We start from the raw sequence: 19,174 nt of genomic DNA on the forward strand, positions 1-19,174 counted from the left end.
TGGAATTTGAGATTAGAAAGAGAAAGAGGGGTGGTGGTTGGGTGAAGAGGGTTAGAGTTAGAAAGGTGATTGGGTGAAAGAGGTGGTGTGGTGGTGAAGATAAGGAATTTTGCAGGTATGAGAGAGTGTGGGGGCAAAGAATTTGAAGATGGTTCTATTGTTGTTGATGATGGTGAAGTCCTTTTTCTTGGTTGAGAATTCGAAGAAGCAGAAGAGAGAGAGAAAAGCAAAACACAGAAGGAAAGTGAGAAAAAGAGAAAGAGGAAGGAGTTGGCAGAGTTGACGGATTATTGCGGTGGTGACGAGCTCAAAAAATGGAAGGAGAGAGAGAGAGGATAGGTTAGTGGTAGTGGTGGCAGTAGTGGGGAAAAGATGAGAACAGAGAGAGAGAGAGAGAGAGAGAGAGAGAGAGAGAGATATGGGGGGAGGGGAGGAGATGATAGTGGTAGTGGTAGAGAGAAGGGTAGTTTAGGAATTTTATTTAATTTTTTAGAGTTTGGATAATTTTTCTTATAAAAACTATTTTTTATGGGTATAAATGGTAATTTTCTTTTTTTATGGGTAGATATGTGAGCGTTTTCAACTTTCGTGGGTAGAAATGGTAGTTTACTCTTTTATATAATTAAATAAAAATATTAAAATAATTAAAAAATAATTTATATTTAATATTAATAAAATATTAAAATATTATTATAATTTATATAAAAAATACTATATATATATATACACCATACCATATCTCTATGTCTTATAAAAATTTAAAATTTGTGTGTCTACATATTCTATATCATATCGTATTCTGTGTCTGTGTCAATGTCTATGTATTATAAATTTTGATATTCCAACTAAGTGATCGATCTCTTGGTCAACCTAAGCAATAAGAACATATAATTGATTCAATATAATCCTTGGACAAAATTACAATCTTAGTTAGCTTGTAAGTTGTTGCCAACAATATTTTGTGATGAAAACAATATAATAGTATGTGTTACTTGCACAAAATAAAAACATCATATATATATATATATATATATATATATATATATATATATATATATATATATACTAATTAATATAAACCTTAAATCAGTTATATATATATAGAGGAGTATTCACGAAGGCCATGGTTTGGGGTGATCAATGTTGAGAGTAAAATTATTTTAGGCTTTTTCTCAACCTTTGATCTTCTCATCGCAAATACATATTTTAAAAAGAGAGACGAACATCGTATAACCTATAAGAGTGGCATGACAAGTTCTCAAATTGACTTCTTCTTGTTGAGGAGAGTCGACCGGAAATTTTGCATTAATTGTAAAATTATCCCGGAAGAGAGTTTGACAACACAACATAGGGTGCTCGTCATGAATTTTTGCATTGAGCAAAAGTTGAGAAAAAGACATCATACGAAGAACCCAAGGACAATGTGGTGGCGGATGAAAGGTGAAAAACAAAGAAGTTTCCTAAGACGGGTAGGAGAAGAGGCAAAGTGGGATGGGAATGGAAGCGCAGAAGAGATGTGGAGGGAGATGGCAGAAGTTATTAGAAGAACAGCAAAAGAAAGCTTTGGTGAATCTAAAGGAATAGGACCAAGAGACAATGAGTCCTGGTGGTGGAATGCGAGTGTACAAGAAAAGATAAAGAAAAAAAGGGAGTGCTTTAAAGAGTGGTCTTTATGCCGCAACGCAGATAACTGAGAAAAATATAAGGCAGCTAAGAAAGAGACAAAAGTGGCTATAAGTGAAGCAAGAACAAGAGTATATGAAGGTCTCTACCAGTCTTTGGGCACGAAAGAAAGAGAAAAAGGTATATATAGAATCGCAAAGAGCCGTGAAAGAAGAACAAGAGATTTGAATCAGGTTAAGTGCATTAAGGATAAGGATGGAGATGTGTTGGCTCAAGAGGAGAAGATTAATGAAAGGTGGAAGAGCTACTTCTACAAGTTATTTAATGAGGGACAAAAGACTCTTTCTAGCCTTGGTCGGTTATGCACAAGGGAAGAAGATCAAAACTTTGACTACTATCGAAGAATTCGAGACTTCGAGGTAAAAAAGGCTCTAAAGCTGATGAAAAATGGCAGGGCAGTAGGACCTGATAATATCCCGATTGAGGTTTGGAAGGGTCTTGGAAAAAAAGGCATCAACTGGTTAACCAAACTTTTTAATGAGATTTTAAGGTCAAAGAAGATGTCTGATGTGTGGAGAAAGAGCACATTGGTACCTATCTACAAGAATAAGGGGAATATACAAAGTTGTGAAAACTATAGAGGGATCAAGCTTATGAGTCATACCATGAAGTTATGCGAAAGGGTGATAGAACGGAGGTTGAGAAAAGAGACACAAGTAACAGAGAACCAATTTGGATTTATGCCAAGCAGATCTACCACTGAAGCGATATCCAATTAAAAAGGATAATGGAGAGGTATCGTAGTAATAAAACGGATCTACATATGGTGTTTATTGATTTGAAAAAAGCGTATGATAGAGTACCAAGGGAGGTCTTATGCAAGGTTTTAGAAAAGATGAGAGTAAGGATCGCATATATTCGTGCAATTAAAGACATGTATGATGGAGCCACAACTAGTGTGAAAACTTAAGGTGGTGTAAGCCGTAGCAAGACAGAATATATGGAATGTAAGTTCAGTTTGAGAAGGAAAAACTCTAACATAGAGGTGAAGATTGGAGAAAACATCCTACGAAAAGTTAAAAGTTTTAAGTATCTTGGGTGCATCATACAGGATAATGGAGAGATTGAACATGATGTAAATCATAGGATCCAAGCAGGTTGGTCAAAATGGCTGAGTGCATATGGTTTTATATGCGACAAAAAAGTGTCTTTAAAACTTAAAGGTAAATTCTATCGCACTGCTATAAGACTAGCTATGCTTTATGGTACAGAGTGTTGGACGGCTAAAGGGGAGCACGAACACAAGCTGAGTGTGGCAAAGATGAAGATGTTGAGATGGATGAGTGGTCATACACGATTGGATAAAATAAGGAACGAAGATATAAGGGAGAGAGTTGGAGTAGCATCCATTGTGGAAAAGATGGTTGAATCGCGTCTCAGATAGTTTGGACATATGAGAAGAAGACCGATAGAACATCCAGTCAGGAGGGTGGATGAAATGGAAGATGAACAAGGGGCGAAAGTCAGAGGAAGACTTAAGAAGATCATCCATGAGGTGGTCAAACGAGATCTACATGTAAACGGTCTCTCTATATACATGATACATGATAGAACACAATGACATTGTTTGATTCATGTAGTCGACCCCATTTAATGGGACAAAGCTTTGTTATTGTTTTTGTTTGTATATATATATATAACTTATTATTAGTACGTTTTGCATATGACACATTAGTCTTGAGAGGGATGTTAGATTAGTTAATTAGTTGGATGATGAGTAAGCATATTATAAAATTCTGTTGTCAGAGGATATGTTAAGTCGGTTTTTTTCAGTTAGCTAATTTAATTTGTTTTTAGTTATCAATTTTCTCTGTTACTATTAGTTTCATTTAGCCTTGATAACTACTCAAGTATATGCCATTCTTTCTTTTATTATTATATTTTATTAGTAAAAGGATATTGCTGTAACACCCTACCATACAGAGTCTTATGCTTAAGTCATAATTCAGATATGGCAAGGCATTACGACCTCTAAAATAAAAATTTAGTACGTATAGTAGTAAGAATGATTGAGTGTAACTAGGAGCCTTTGTAGAAAAAGGGGTAAACAAAAATCGCAACTCAAAAGCGCAACACTCTGATCGATGACGTAACGAACAAGGATAAACCAACGCGAGATTATATATATACAAAGGAGTGTCAAAAATAGGAATATCAAGGCTCAAAATCCGGCTGCGAAGATAACCGGTCCGAGCATAGCAATATATACATATAATAGAATAAGAAAACCCCAAAGAAAACCCAAAGGGATACAAATACAGAAACCTATTCTCCAAAATCTCCCATTGGAGGAGTCATCACAGTTTGTATTATTTAATGGAGATAAAAGTATCTAAGCAAAATATATAAACTCAAACCGAGTCCCGAGAACAAAGGATCTTCGCAATTCTAGAAGTCTCCAGCATGCCTCAGCGGGAAACCTCACGTCCTGCATCTGAAAACCACAAAATCCACATGGGTGAGAACCAGAGGTCCCCAGCATGGTAACAGCTTCCACATATATAATACATAATAATAGAGGAAAGCCAAAGGCAATCCTAGAACTTCCTCCAGATAATATCAAAGCTTATAAACAAGCTAAACCATATAAGGGCATCTGACTAAAGATTCTTCAGTCTAACTAATACTTCCCTTTCCAATTCCTTCTCACCTCCCAACCACCTGCAGGAGTATAATGTAGCAAACACAGTTATATCAAACAAGGAATATACAAATAAGAATAATTAAGGCATTTAGACAATTAGCAAGTAATATGCAGTCAAATAGGCAATCTCAAACAATTCATATAGTATGCATATGATGAATGCCTGTCCCTAGTGGCCGATGATATCATCTGTCGGTTATAGAGCCAACCCGACAAGTCCTGGCAGTTAACCATTGGACTGTCCCTCTGTCGTGTCTCCCCAACTTGAGTCATACTCAATATAAACTTGATCATAATCATGATCCATATCCATCACCCTCACTGGTGAATATTTATCCATCACCATCACTGGTGAATATTTATCCATCACCATCACTGGTGAATATTTTGGGGGTGAGCTCGTCCGGGAATTTCACAGTGTCCGGCCACCCTGACGACATAGGGTCAAAAGAGCTTCAAGTCTTGACCTGGAGCACGTGGTGGCTAGCCACTGCTTTCTCCCAGGGAAACTCTCATCTCCGATAATGGAAGTGCAACATTCACAATTCATTCAACATATATATATATATATATATATATATATATATATATATATATATATATATATATGCATTTATTCTTAGCCATAATCATGGCTCCGCCGTAACACGGCAATAATCCAGCCATCCGGCTCACGGTTAAATCCATAACCAGCCACCCGGCCCACGGTTAAATCCATAACCAGCCGTTTCATTATCAATCACAGCCTTTCCGCCTATGGCATAACAAGCACTTCCACCACCATCCTCCGCCTCTCACATAATCATCTTTGATCCTCTTTGATCATTCATTTTTTCCTTGCTTCACTCGCAAGTTACCACATTCACTAGCCCTTCTTCTTATAGCTAGACATATCATAATGATCTAAGACATAAGTGGTGAGATCGGAGGCTTAGAAGTATGAGATTTGGCTTTTAAAATTCAAAAATCAACTTTGGGATGAAAACAGGGCCACGCGTACGCGCACTCCACGCGCACGCGTGGACGGCCTCAAAAACTCATCGACGCGTAAGCGTCATGCACGCTAACGCGTGGATTGAAAACTAGCAAATCGACGCGCACGCGTCAACCACGCGTACGCGTGGGTGCTCTCGTGCCCCAGGCACAAAACTGGCACAGTTCTGACACAACTCTCTGGAAAATGGCTGGGCATTGGGTGCAGCACAATCAGCGCGCCCGCGCACATCACGCCCACGCGTGGATGGCGCTTTCCGGAAGAATGGCGGGTACGCGCCAAGTGCGCCCACACGCAAGGGGTCATTCTGCTAAAAATTTTCTAAGTTAAAAGCTGCAGAATTCACAGATTTAAACCCCAGTCTTCCAACGGACATAACTTTCTCATTTTAAATCGATTTTCACCCGTTCTTCGAACGGCATGGACATCCCGGATCCAATTTCATTTCTAAACAGATTTGGCACAAAACAGAGATCCGTAGTCCAGGTTATGTCTTGTCAAAGTATGCCCAAAAACCATGTTTTTCATAAAAACCACAAAGTGCCATTTTCAAACAAGCCATTTTCAACTCTTTTCAAAACCAATCAAAACATGCCAATTTCATCCCTTTTCTTTGAAATCAATCAATATATATCAAATTCAACATCAAGCCTCCTCAACTCACACATTGATACATTACCACAATTTACAAAGTCACTATCCCCTCATTTTAGCCCACTTCACCCAAGTGGCTCAAACCCAAACACATTGACATATCATATACTCTTTCTCATGCCAATTTTCAACAACACCAATTCCAATTAACCATCATTATACATAATCAATATCATATTCACCATCAATATGGTTCAACCCACAATTCAACCATAACCAATCATCAAGCATATATCACAACATGCATATTTCTCATACATCATATCATCAAGGCATCAATAATCATCATCACATATATGACCACATCATATATCTCAACCATTCAACAACATCAACAATTCAATGCCTATCTTAGGGTCTCTAGCCTAAGCATTTCCTACCACATTACATATTAGATACGAGAAACCGAAACCATACCTTAGCCGATTTCTCAAGCTCCACCGGAGCACTTCCAAACCACTTTTCCTCAAGCTCTCAAGGCCTCAACACCTCCAATAACAGATTTTTCACCACCAAACCCTTTTCAAGCTTTTCAATATCACCAATCAAGCTCCAATATTCACATATACACAACCTAAGCCACAATCATCACACCCATACACAACATCTCAAAATCCAAACATCATAGAACCACAAATTACACTAGGGTTGAGAATCTTACCACACCCAAGGTCCAAGGAGACAAGATTAACCTTCTTCTTCAAGAGAGTTGGGTCCTATAACATCAAAGAGCCCAAAATTTCAACATTTTTGCTCATAAAACTCGAAAACAAGGCTGGAATTTCGAAGAGCAAAACGTGGCTTACCACAAGATTAATTGTATGGGTTTTGTAGAGCTCTCTGCGGTGAACGTGTGGCTGCAAACGGTACGTCAATCGAAGCTCTAGATCAAAAGTTATGGTGGTTTGAAGATCAAGTGAGAGAAAGAACTTGAGAGAGAGTTCTCCCCTCCATGGCCTCCATTTCAGCGTTTTTGAGTGATAAGTGAGGAGAGAGAGTGCTGAAAACTAGGGTTTTAGTTTAGTTATGTTGGGCCAAGGGCCCACTTTGGATCCGGTTGGCCCGGTTTGGCCCGTTCGGTCCAATCTTGGTCCGAATTCTATAAAATTGGTACCGAAATTCTCGTCTCAACCTCCTCTATCATATTAAGCCATAAAAATTACATTTTAGGCTTTCTAGAATAAATTCTCATTTATGGGTTAATTAGCCGTTAATTAGCCATGTTTTACATTCTACCCACCTAATTGGGAATTTTGCCCACAAAATTCAAATGCAATTACCTGAGAATAAGTGCGGATAATCCGTTCGCATCTCCGACTCAAGTTCCCAAGTGTGTTCCTCAACACCGCCTCGACTCCATGCCACTTTGACTAATGAAACCTCTTTTCCACGCAACCGTTTGATACTAGTATCATCAATTCTGACCAGAGCCACTGGAAGCATCAAATCTTCCCTTAACTGAACCGATTCGGGTTCCAATACATGGCTAGCATCAGGAGTGTACTTCCGAAGCTGCGACACGTAAAACACGTCGTGCAGGTTCGAAAGATGAGGTGGTAGAGCTATCCAATACGCCACCGGTCCAATCCTCTCTAGGATTTGAAATGGACCAATGTATCGAGGATTCAACTTCTTTGTTTTAATCGCCCTACCTACTCCCGTAGTTGGAGTAACCTTAAGAAAAACATGGTCTCCTTCCTCGAATTCTAAGGGCTTTCGCCTCTGATCGGCGTAACTCTTTTGATGACTCTGAGCCGTAAGCATCCTGTCTCGGATTTTCTTGACTTGTTCAGTAGTCTCAGCTATCATCTCCGGCCCCAACAAGCCCTTCTCTCCAGCCTCATACCAACATAGCGGAGATTGACATTTCCTCCCATACAAGGCCTCATACGGAGCCATTCCGATGCTCGCATGATAACTATTATTGTATGCAAACTCCACTAATGGCATATACCGATCCCAACTCGCCGGTTGGTCCAAACCATAAGCTCTCAACATATCCTCTAGTGTTTGGATCGTCCTCTCGGATTGACCATCTGTTTGAGGATGGTAAGCCGTGCTCAAGCTTAATCGGGTTCCAAAAGCTTTCTGAAATGCACCCCAAAACCTTGAAGTTAAACGAGCATCTCTATCAGAGATTATAGTAGCAGGTACACCATGAAGTCTCACAATCTCCTTTATGTATAACCGTGCTAGCTCCTCAAGGGTGTACGTCATACGAATGGGTAAAAAGTGAGCTGACTTCGTCAGTCGATCCACAATCACCCAAATAGCATCAAAACCAGCCCTAGTCCTTGGCAATCCTGACACAAAATCCATTGCAATACTTTCCCACTTCCATTGTGGAATCTCTAAAGGTTGCAACATCCCGGAAGGTCTTTGATGTTCAATCTTTACCTTTTGACAAGTTAAGCACTTTGAAACATATTTCGCCACATGATTCTTCATACCCGGCAACCAAAACATCGCCTTTAAATCATGGTACATCTTAGTACTTCCCGGGTGAATGGAGAATCCGCTTTTGTGTGCCTCCTTTAAGATATCATGCCTCAAGGTGCCAACATCCGGCACAATAATCCTACCCTTGAATCTCCATAACCTATCTTTTTCTTCCGACACTCTCCACTGTTTTCCTTGCTCAATAGCCGGTAACACCTTCCACAACGCTTCATCATTTTGATGAGCCTTTAGGAGTTCAGACTTAAAGTCACTTGAGATTTCTAATCGGCTTAAACACAAGGTTCCGGATACTTCTCGAGTACCAATTTTCAGACTCTCGAATCCCTTGAGCAACTTCTCTTCTTGAAGCATCATCCAAACCGCATATAATGACTTCCGACTCAACGCATCTGCCACTACGTTCGCCTTTCCCGGATGGTAATTCAACTCAAAGTCGTAGTCCTTCAATAATTCCATCCACCTTCTCTATCTCATATTAAGCTCTTTCTGATCAAAGAGGTACTTCAAGCTCTTATGATCAGAGAAAACATGGAACTTAACCCCAAAGAGGTAATGCCTCCACACCTTCAAGGCAAACACAACCGCAGCGAGTTCCAAATCGTGCGTAGGGTAATTAACTTCATGTGGCCTCAACTGCCGTGAGGCATACGCCACCACATTATGATGCTGCATCAGCACGCACCCTAAACCCTTCAATGAGGCATCACAGTACACCTCAAATGGCTCGTTCGACTCAGGTAACACTAACACAGGTGCAGTGGTCAACTTTTTCTTCAATGTCTGAAAGCTCTCCTCGCACTCAGGAGTCCAAACAAACGGAGTGTCTTTGCGGGTTAACTTTGTCATTGGCAAGGCTATCTATGAAAAGCCTTTGATAAACCTTCGGTAATAGCCAGCTAAGCCCAGAAAACTCCTTATCTCCGTCACGGTGGTTGGTTGCTTCCAATCCATCACAGCCTCCACCTTAGTTGGATCTACGGTTATTCCCTTCTTACTCACCACGTGACCCAAAAACTTTACCTCACTCTTCCAAAACTCACACTTAGACAGTTTTGCATAGAGTTTCTTCTCCTTTAGAATCTGCAACACGGTCCTCACGTGTTCCGCATGCTCTTCCTCAGTCTTGGAATAAATCAGTATGTCATCAATAAAGACAACAACGAATTTATCCAGAAACGGACGGAAAACTCTATTCATATAATCCATGAATACTGCTAGAGCGTTTGTCAACCCAAAAGACATTACAGTGTACTCGTAATGACCATAACGAGTCCTGAAAGCGGTCTTAGGAATATCCTCACCCCTCACCCTTATCTGGTGATAACCGAATCGCAAATCGATCTTGGAGAAAACTCCAGCTCCTTGCAACTGATCCATGAGATCATCAATTCTCGGCAATGGGTACTTATTCTTTATTGTAACCTTGTTCAGCTGCCTGTAATCCACACAGAGCCGCATACTCCCATCTTTCTTCTTTACCAGTAACACTGGAGCACCCCACGGAGAGACACTTGGTCGTATAAAATTCTTTCCCAACAAATCCTCTAACTGAGACTTTAGCTCGTTCATCTCTAATGGTGACATCCTATAAGGAGCACTTGAGATTGGGCCTGCCCCAGGCACCAATTCAATAGCAAATTCAACCTCTCGGTTAGGTGGAAACACATCAATATCATCGGAAAACACTTCCGGAAACTCACACACAATCGGAATCTGTTCCAACCTTTGATCATCACCCGAAACACCCACGGTTAACAACAGGATACCCTGACATTCGGTTCCAGAACAGTTCACCATCATCGAATTCAAGTAATAATTATTCACCACGACCGGCCCTTCTGTATCTTCCGGCATAAAGTACACCGACTTTGTAGAACAATCAAGCAGGACATGGTTCTTAGATAACCAATCCAATCCCAAGATAAGATCAAGACCAATCATCGGTAAGCAGACTAAATTATGAACAAAATCACGCTGCTTGAACCTAAAGGAAACTTTCGGGCATCCTAGCCTAGTTACCATGGCTTCATGGGTAGCATTATACACTCTTAGATCATAACCTAAGGTTACGATCTTCAATCCTAACTCATGGGCTTTCTCAAATGCAATGAATGAACGCGATGCTCCCGAATCAAATAAAGCATTTAAAGTTTGACTAGCCATTTCACAGTTACCTCGAATAAGTGTCTCAGATCCCTCAGCACCTACAGCTGAAGTGGTGAACACCCGACCAGTCTGTTGTGGTTTCCCAGCACCTTGTTTCTGCTTCTCGGTACAATTTGCGGCTTTATGCCCCTCCTTTCCACAATTGTAGCACAAACCCCATCCGGCCTTGCATGGTGCTCCCGGATGGTGACTTCCACATCTAGTACAAACTTGATCATTCTGAGGCTGCTACCCAAACTTCTTCCCTTGGGAGTTGTTGTTGTTGGGCCTCCTGAAAGAGCTTCCCCTCTTGAAAGACAGACCTCTAGGTGCAAAGCTCTTCCCTCGGTTCTGTGGGAATGATCCTTTGTGAATCCCTTTCTCAGCGGTTGCCCTTTTCACACACTCTTTAACAACCCTACACTTGTTCACCAGTTCGGAGAAAGTTCTGATCTCCATTGGTACTACTGAACTGAAGATATCACTCCGGAGTCCTCCTTCATACTTAACACACTTCCATTCCTCATATTCCACCGGAGTCCCTTGGCACATACGAGAGAATCTGAACAGCTCCTCAAACTTGTCAGATACTCAGATACGGACATAGTACCCTGCTTCAGCTGTAACAATTCAAGCTCCTTGGCCGTCCTAGCAGAAGTCAGAAAGTACTTCTTATAGAACTCCTCTTGGAAAACATTCCAGGTGATATAGTCATCACCCTGCTGCAGAAGACGTCGGATACCTTACCACCAATGCGACGCTACACCGGTGAGCATATAGGTAGCAAACTCGACACGCTGTCCTTCAGGCACCACTTGTGCTTGCAGTGCTCGTTCTATGGCCTGAAACCATGTATCAGCCTCAGTCGGGCTAGCAGTTTCCTTGAACTTAGGCGAATTAACCTTCAAGAAGTTTGCCAGTGTCATCGGGTCCTGAACTCCACCTCCGTCATTGCCATGGTTGTTCATCTGTTGACCAAGAGCCTCAGCAGTGGCTTGCATAGCAGCAGCCATATTCTCCAACGCAGTCATAAAGTTTACTGGGTCATTAGGGTTATTCTCTGGCGCACGAACATTAGTATGACCTCTCACACTACCTCTACCGCGTCCACGAGGTGCCATCTGGTTCCTATACACACCAAACAATCGATATTAAGTTGATCAGTCTCAATATCGGAAGTCTAGTGCTTCAAAGTCCCAAATGCATGCTCATGAACATTTATGCCAATTATATCAAGCAGATATACTAATAGCACATAACATACACACACAGAGAATGCACAGAAGCACAGTCAGTCCGTCCTTCAAGCTCTATAAGAACGAACTGCTCTGATACCATAATGTAACACCCTACCATACAGAGTCTTATGCTTAAGTCATAATTCAGATATGGCAAGGCATTATGACCTCTAAAATAAAAATTTAGTACGTATAGTAGTAAGAATGATTGAGTGTAACTAGGAGCCTTTGTAGAAAAAGGGGTAAACAAAAATCGCAACTCAAAAGCGCAACACTCCGATCGATGACATAACGAACAAGGATAAACCAACGCGAGATTATATATATACAAAGGAGTGTCAAAAATAGGAATATCAAGGCTCAAAATCCGGCTGCGAAGATAACCGGTCCGAGCATAGCAATATATACATATAATAGAATAAGAAAACCCCAAAGAAAACCCAAAGGGATACAAATACAGAAACCTATTCTCCAAAATCTCCCATTGGAGGAGTCATCACAGTTTGTATTATTTAATGGAGATAAAAGTATCTAAGCAAAATATATAAACTCAAACCGAGTCCCGAGAACAAAGGATCTTCGCAATTCTAGAAGTCCCCAGCATGCCTCAGCGGGAAACCTCACGTCCTGCATCTGAAAACCACAAAATCCACATGGGTGAGAACCAGAGGTCCCCAGCATGGTAACAGCTTCCACATATATAATACATAATAATAGAGGAAAGCCAAAGGCAATCCTAGAACTTCCTCCAGATAATATCAAAGCTTATAAACAAGCTAAACCATATAAGGGCATCTGACTAAAGATTCTTCAGTCTAACTAATACTTCCCTTTCCAATTCCTTCTCACCTCCCAACCACCTGCAGGAGTATAATGTAGCAAACACAGTTATATCAAACAAGGAATATACAAATAAGAATAATTAAGGCATTTAGACAATTAGCAAGTAATATGCAGTCAAATAGGCAATCTCAAACAATTCATATAGTATGCATATGATGAATGCCTGTCCCTAGTGGCCGATGATATCATCTGTCGGTTATAGAGCCAACCCGACAAGTCCTGGCAGTTAACCATTGGACTGTCCCTCTGTCGTGTCTCCCCAACTTGAGTCATACTCAATATAAACTTGATCATAATCATGATCCATATCCATCACCCTCACTGGTGAATATTTATCCATCACCATCACTGGTGAATATTTATCCATCACCATCACTGGTGAATATTTTGGGGGTGAGCTCGTCCGGGAATTTCACAGTGCCCGGCCACCCTGACGACATAGGGTCAAAAGAGCTTCAAGTCTTGACCTGGAGCACGTGGTGGCTAGCCACTGCTTTCTCCCAGGGAAACTCTCATCTCCGATAATGGAAGTGCAACATTAACAATTCATTCAACATATATATATATATGCATTTATTCTTAGCCATAATCATGGCTCCGCCGTAACACGGCAATAATCCAGCCATCCGGCTCACGGTTAAATCCATAACCAGCCACCCGGCCCACGGTTAAATCCATAACCAGCCGTTTCATTATCAATCATAGCCTTTCCGCCCATGGCATAATAAGCACTTCCACCACCATCCTCCGCCTCTCACATAATCATCTTTGATCCTCTTTGATCATTCATTTTTCCCTTGCTTCACTCGTAAGTTACCACATTCACTAGCCCTTCTTCTCATAGCTAGACATATCATAATGATCTAAGACATAAGTGGTGAGATCGGAGGCTTAGAAGTATGATATTTGGCTTTTAAAACTCAAAAATCAACTTTGGGATGAAAACAGGGCCACGCGTACGCGCACTCTACGCACACGCGTGGACGGCCTCAAAAACTCATCGACGCGTAAGCGTCATGCACGCTAACGCGTGGATTGAAAACTAGCAAATCGACGCGCACGCGTCAACCACGCGTACGCGTGGGTGCTCTCGTGCCCCAGGCACAAAACTGGCACAGTTCTGACACAACTCTCTGGAAAATGGCTGGGCATTGGGTGCAGCACAATTGGCGCGCCCGCGCACATCACGCGCACTCGTGGATGGCGCTTTCCGGAAGAATGGCGGGTACGCGCCAAGTGCGCCCACACGCAAGGGGTCATTCTGCTAAATATTTTCTAAGTTAAAAGCTGCAGAATTCACAGATTTAAACCCCAATCTTCCAACGGACATAACTTTCTCATTTTAAATCGATTTTCACCCGTTCTTCGAACGGCATGGACATCCCGGATCCAATTTCATTTCTAAATAGATTTGGCACAAAACAGAGATCCGTAGTCCAGGTTATGTCCTGTCAAAGTATGCCCAAAAACCATGTTTTTCATAAAAATCACAAAGTGCCATTTTCAAACAAGCCATTTTCAACTATTTTCAAAACCAATCAAAACATGCCAATTTCATCCCTTTTCTTTGAAATCAATCAATATATATCAAATTCAACATCAAGCCTCCTCAACTCACACATTGATACGTTACCACAATTTACAAAGTCACTATCCCCTCATTTTAGCCCACTTCACCCAAGTGGCTCAAACCCAAACACATTGACATATCATATACTCTTTCTCATGCCAATTTTCAACAACACCAATTCCAATTAACCATCATTATACATAATCAATATCATATTCACCATCAATATGGTTCAACCCACAATTCAACCATAACCAATCATCAAGCATATATCACAACATGCATATTTCTCATACACCATATCATCAAGGCATCAATAATCATCATCACATATATGACCACATCATATATCTCAACCATTCAACAACACCAACAATTCAATGCCTATCTTAGGGTCTCTAGCCTAAGCATTTCCTACCACATTACACATTAGATGCGAAAAACCGAAACCATACCTTAGCCGATTTCTCAAGCTCCATCGGAGCACTTCCAAACCACTTTTCCTCAAGCTCTCAAGGCCTCAACACCTCCAATAATAGATTTTTCACCACCAAACTCTTTTCAAGCTTTTCAATATCACTAATCAAGCTCCAATATTCACATATACACAACCTAAGCCACAATCATCACACCCATACACAACATCTCAAAATCCAAACATAATAGAACCACAAATTACACTATGGTTGAGAATCTTACCACACCCAAGGTCCAAGGAGACAAGATTAACCTTCTCCTTCAAGAGAGTTGGGTCCTATAACATCAAAGAGCCCAAAATCTCAACATTTTTGCTCATAAAACTCGAAAACAAGGCTGGAATTTTGAAGAGCAAAACGTGGCTTACCTCAAGATTAATTGTATGGGTTTTGTAGAGCTCTCCGCAGTGAACGCGTGGCCGCAAACGGTACGGCAATCGAAGCTCTAGATCAAAAGTTATGGTGGTTTGAAGATCAAGTGAGAGAAAGAACTTGAGAGAGAGTTCTCCCCTCCATGGCCTCCATTTCAGCGTTTTTGAGTGATAAGTGAGGAGAGGGAGTGCTGAAAACTAGGGTTTTAGTTTAGTTATGTTGGGCCAAGGGCCCACTTTGGATCCGGTTGGCCCGATTTGGCCCGTTCGGTCCAATCTTGGTCCGAATTCTATAAAATTGGTGCCGAAATTCTCGTCTCAACCTCCTCTATCATATTAAGACATAAAAATTACATTTTAGGCTTTCTAGAATAAATTCTCATTTATGGGTTAATTAGCCGTTAATTAACCAGGTTTTACATTCTACCCACCTAATTGGGAATTTTGCCCACAAAATTCAAATGCAATTACCTGAGAATAAGTGCGGATAATCCGTTCGCATCTCCGACTCAAGTTCCCAAGTGTGTTCCTCAACACCGCCTCGACTCCATGCCATTTTGACTAATGAAACCTCTTTTCCACGCAACCGTTTGATACTAGTATCATCAATTCTGACCGGAGCCACTGGAAGCGTCAAATCTTCCCTTAACTGAACCGATTCGGGTTCCAATACATGGCTAGCATCAAGAGTGTACTTCCGAAGCTGCGACACGTGAAACACGTCGTGCAGGTTCGAAAGATGAGGTGGTAGAGCTATCCGATACGCCGCCGGTCCAATCCTCTCTAGGATTTGAAATGGACCAATGTATTGAGGATTCAACTTCTTTGTTTTAATCGCCCTACCTACTCCCGTAGTTGGAGTAACCTTAAGAAAAACATGGTCTCCTTCCTCGAATTCTAAGGGCTTTCGCCTCTGATCGGCGTAACTCTTTTGATGACTCTGAGCCGTAAGCATCCTGTCTCGGATTTTCTTGACTTGTTCAGTAGTCTCAGCTATCATCTCCGGCCCCAACAAGCCCTTCTCTCCAGCCTCATACCAACATAGCGGAGATTGACATTTCCTCCCATACAAGGCCTCATACGGAGCCATTCCAATGCTCGCATGATAACTATTATTGTATGCAAACTCCACTAATGGCATATATCGATCCCAACTCGCCGGTTGGTCCAAAACATAAGCTCTCAACATATCCTCTAGTGTTTGGATCGTCCTCTGATGAGCGGATAATTTGTACGCTTTTTGGCATTGTTTTTAGTATGTTTTTAGTATGATCTAGTTGGTTTTTAGTATATTTTTATTAGTTTTTAGTTAAAATTCACTTTTCTGGACTTTACTATGAGTTTGTGTGTTTTTCTGTGATTTCAGGTATTTTCTGGCTGAAATTGAGGGACCTGAGCAAAAATCTGATTCAGAGATTGAAAAGGACTGCAGATGCTGTTGGATTCTGACCTCCCTGCACTCGAAGTGGATTTTCTGGAGCTACAGAAGCCTAATTGGCGCGCTCTCAACGGCGTTGGAAAGTAGACATCCTGGGCTTTCCAGAAATATATGATAGTCCATACTTTGCCCAAGATTTGATGGCCCAAACCGGCGTTCAAAGTCACCCTCAGAAATTCCAGCGTTAAACGTCGGAACTGGCACCAAAATGGGAGTTAAACGCCCAAACTGGCATAAAAGCTGGCGTTTAACTCCAAGAAGAGTCTCTACACGAAAATGCTTCATTGCTCAGCCCAAGCACACACCAAGTGGGCCCGGAAGTGGATTTTTATGTCATTTACTCATCTCTGTACACCCTAGGCTACTAGTTTTCTATAAGTAGGACCTTTTACTATTGTATTTTCATCTTTGGACATCTAGTTCTTAGATCATTGGGAGGCTGGCCTCACGGCCATGCCTAGACCTTGTTCTTATGTATTTTCAACGGTGGAGTTTCTACACACCATAGATTAAGTTGTGGAGCTCTGCTGTACCTCGAGTATTAATGCAATTACTATTGTTCTTCTATTCAATTCCACTTGTTCTTGTTCTAAGATATCACTTGTTCTTCAACTTGATGAATGTGATGATCCATGACACTCATCATCATTCTCACCTATGAACGTATGCCTGACAACCACCTCCGTTCTACCTTAGATTGAGTGAATATCTCTTGGATTCCTGATACACGATGCATGGTTGATCGCCTAACAACCGAGTGCTCGCCTGACAAACGAGCCAGCCATTCCGTGAGATCAGAGTCTTCGTGGTATAGGCTAGAACTGATGGCGGTATTTAAGAGAATCCGGAAGGTCTAACCTTGTCTGTGGTATTCTGAGTAGGATTCAATGATTGAATGACTGTGACGTGCTTCAAACTCCTGAAGGCGGGGCGTTAGTGACAGACGCAAAAGAATCAATGGATTCTATTCCGGCCTGATCGAGAACCGACAGATGGATAGCCGTGCCGTGACAGGGTGCGTTGAACATTTCCACTGAGAGGATGAGAGGTAGCCACTGACAACGGTGAAACCCTTGCTTAAGCTTGCCATGGAAAGGAGTAAGAAGGATTGGATGAAGACAGTAGGAAAGCAGAGAGACGGAAGGGAAGGCATCTTCATACGCTTATCTGAAGTTCCTACTAATGAATTACATAAGTATCTCTATCTTTATCTTTATGCTTTATTCGTATATCACCATACCCATTTGAGTTTGCCTGACTGAGATTTACAAGGTGACCATAGCTTGCTTCATACCAACAATCTCTGTGGGATCGACCCTTACTCGCGTAAGGTTTATTACTTGGATGACCCAGTACACTTGCTGGTTAGTTGTGTGAAATTGTGTTTATGCCATGGTATTGAACACCAAGTTTTTGGTTTCATCACCGGGGATTATTTGAGTTGTGAAAAGTATTGATCACAATTTCGTGCACCAAGTTTTTGGCGCCGTTGCCGGGGATTGTTGAGTTTGGACAACTGACGGTTCATCTTGTTGCTTAGATTAGGTATTTTTTTTTCAGAATTCTTGAAGATGAATTCTAGAGTTTCATGATGATTTGTTGAAGTCTGGCTGGCTGTGAAGCCATGTCTAATTTCATTGGATCGAGGTTTCAACTTATCATCACAAGAGCTTGTTGATTTCTATCAATCTTGCTATTGGAGCAGTGATCTGCTAAGGCTTGGCTGGCCATTGGCCATGTCTAGTGTTTTGGACCGAAGCTTTCTTTGAAAGCTTGGCTGGCTGTGAAGCCATGTCTAATTCCTGGACCGGAGTCTTAGACTAGCATTGCACTGATTCCTGGAATTCTCATTAAGAATTTTGATACCTTTTTCCACTTTATTTTCGAAAAAAGCACAAAAAAATTTACAAAATCATAAAATCCAAAAATATTTTTGAGTCTAGTGTTTCATTTTAAGTTTGGTGTCAATTGCATACATTCATTCATGTGTCTTAAGGATCTTCAAGTAATTCTTGATGATTTCTTACTCTGATCTTTGAATTCTCTTGACTTGAGTGTTTATGTGTCTCATATGCATTCTCATTAGTGTCAGTAGTATAGAAACTGCTAAGTTTGGTGTCTTGAATGCATTGTTATTTGATTTCAGTTGCATTTTGATTATTCTTCATTATTAAAAATCCAAAAATATTTTTAATTTGTGTCTTTTCAAGTCAATAATACAGAGAATTGAAGATTCAGAACATACTGCAGAGGAATTATACAGAAAAAGCTGGGCGTTCAAAACGCCCAGTGAAGAAGGACAGACTGGCGTTTAAACGCCAGCCAGGGTACCTCTTAGTACTTCCCGGCCACCAAAAACATCGCCTTTAAATCATGGTACATCTTAGTACTTCCCGGGTGAATGGAGAATCCGCTTTTGTGTGCCTCCTTTAAGATATCATGCCTCAAGGTGCCAACATCCGGCACAATAATCCTACCCTTGAATCTCCATAACCCATCTTTTTCTTTCGACACTCTCCACTGTTTTCCTTGCTCAATAGCCGGGAACACCTTCCACAACGCTTCATCATTTTGATGAGCCTTTAGGAGTTCAGACTTAAAGTCACTTGAGATTTCTAATCGGCTCAAACACAAGGTTCCGGATACTTCTCGAGTACC

This window comes from Arachis hypogaea, chromosome 4 (assembly GCF_003086295.3).
Source record: "Arachis hypogaea cultivar Tifrunner chromosome 4, arahy.Tifrunner.gnm2.J5K5, whole genome shotgun sequence".
NCBI classification, from domain to species: domain Eukaryota; kingdom Viridiplantae; phylum Streptophyta; class Magnoliopsida; order Fabales; family Fabaceae; genus Arachis; species Arachis hypogaea.